The sequence below is a fragment of the Halichoerus grypus genome, unplaced genomic scaffold (genome assembly GCF_964656455.1).
Source record: "Halichoerus grypus unplaced genomic scaffold, mHalGry1.hap1.1 HAP1_SCAFFOLD_223, whole genome shotgun sequence".
NCBI lineage: Eukaryota > Metazoa > Chordata > Mammalia > Carnivora > Phocidae > Halichoerus > Halichoerus grypus.
Genome location: NW_027555149.1, coordinates 9,897 through 11,588, shown reverse-complemented (window position 1 = coordinate 11,588; position 1,692 = coordinate 9,897). Strand labels below are relative to the sequence as shown.

Sequence of the window (1,692 nt, the reverse complement as noted above, 5' to 3'; positions counted from 1 at the left end):
TCCTGGCATCCAAAACAGAAGGGCCCATTCTGACCTGGAGGCCAGATAATGTATTTCAAACAACTAGGCTCCCAAGGTTCTTCACACAGCATGAGGCTCACAAACAACACTCCTTAGCCTGCCTGTGTACGTGCAGGTCCAAGTGGTCGGTTATGCGGGACAAATCCCAGAAGCATCTATCGCTACAGAGCAGTGTGGAAGCAGATTCTTCCCAGTCAAGATTTTGGATAAGGATGCAGTCCAACTAACACTGTGATTGCTGTCTTGTGAGACCCTGAGCCAGGGACTCAGCTAAGCCATGTCTGTCTTCCTGATCCACCGAAACTATAAGATAATGTATGTGTGTTTTATTCAGCTTCTAAGTTTATGGCAATTTTTACATGACAGTAGAAAGCAAACACAGGAACCACTCTCTAATAATTATGTCAGAGCATCTGTGTTTCAGTTTTACCACCAATACCTGGTAAGGTTTGCCCAGAATATTAAAGAATAGAGGTTAAGCATCCAACTCTGGATTTGGCTCAGGTCATGATCTCAGGGTCGTGAGATTGAGCCCCACATTGGGCTCTGCATTTAGTGGGGAGTCTGCTTGTCCCTCTCCTTCTCCTCCTCCCCCCACTCCCCTCTCTCTCTCTCTCTCAAAATAAGTAAATAAATAAAATCTTTAAACAATAAAAAAATAAAGTGAGGGCAGTCTTGTGGGACAGAGCCCTTAACCTATGGGACTGGATACTATCTCAGGGTAGAGAGTGTCAGAAGTAAGTTGAATTGTAGGACCCCCAGCTGGTGTCAGAGAATTGCTTGGTAGTCCTGGAAAATTACACATTGGAATCGGTGTCAGAATTATAGCAAGCATGCATGGTCTTCATCTCAGTCTGTCCAACTCACAATCCCCAAAGGGACTGAATGAGATTTCTTTCCTTTCTTTCCTTTCCTTTTCTCTCTTTTTTTCCTTCCTTCCTTCCTTTACTTTTTTCTTTTTGTTGTTGTTACATAAACTAACTCATTTCTGATAGGATAGCAATGTTTCAAACAGTGGTTTCCACTGGCGTTTCAACTCTTTCAGTCTTCCGACGGCCGACGTTACCGTGATGGCAGAAGGTGGTTGTTGTGGGTCCAGGTACCGCTGGTTACTGTTTTTGTGCAGGAACCCCTGTGCCAGAGCCCACAGCTTATCTTTTCATCTTGGGTTAGCCACAGAAGGTGCAAGTGTACTTGGTGCGCTGATTTCAATTTTCTTCACCATTTTCCCGAGAGAGGCGCCATAATGGGTTCCATATTTACCGATGATGCTGACCTTCTTCGTGCCTGTAGCCATGTCATCACAAACTAGGTCTGAATCTGGAGAGCTGAATGGGATTCATTTCTGTATCTATACTATATTCTTAAATTTTCCAACTTTAAGTTCTATTGTTCATTATGGCTTTTTTTTTTTCGATAACCTAACTATAATCTTTCTTTTTTTTTAATTTTATTTCATTATGTTATGTTAGTCACCATACAATACATCATTAGTTTTTGATGTAGTGATCCACGATTCATTGTTTTCATTATGGCTTTTAAAGCCCTTATGTATTATTCTTTTCTTCTAAAGGGAAAAAAAAGTCCATTTGAAGGAACGGTTTAATTATTTTTAAAATTACGTCTTTAGAGCACACCAGAAAACCAAATAAACAGAGAGGAAATGGCAAC

The 1,692-nt window shown here is 41.2% G+C and overlaps 1 pseudogene; it reads right to left on the bottom strand.

Annotated features, from left to right (window-relative positions):
- Nucleotides 1-1,003: 1,003 nt before the first annotated feature.
- LOC144380836 (large ribosomal subunit protein eL43 pseudogene) lies at nt 1,004-1,318 on the bottom strand (annotated as a pseudogene).
- Between the last annotated feature and the right edge of the window lie 374 nt (nt 1,319-1,692).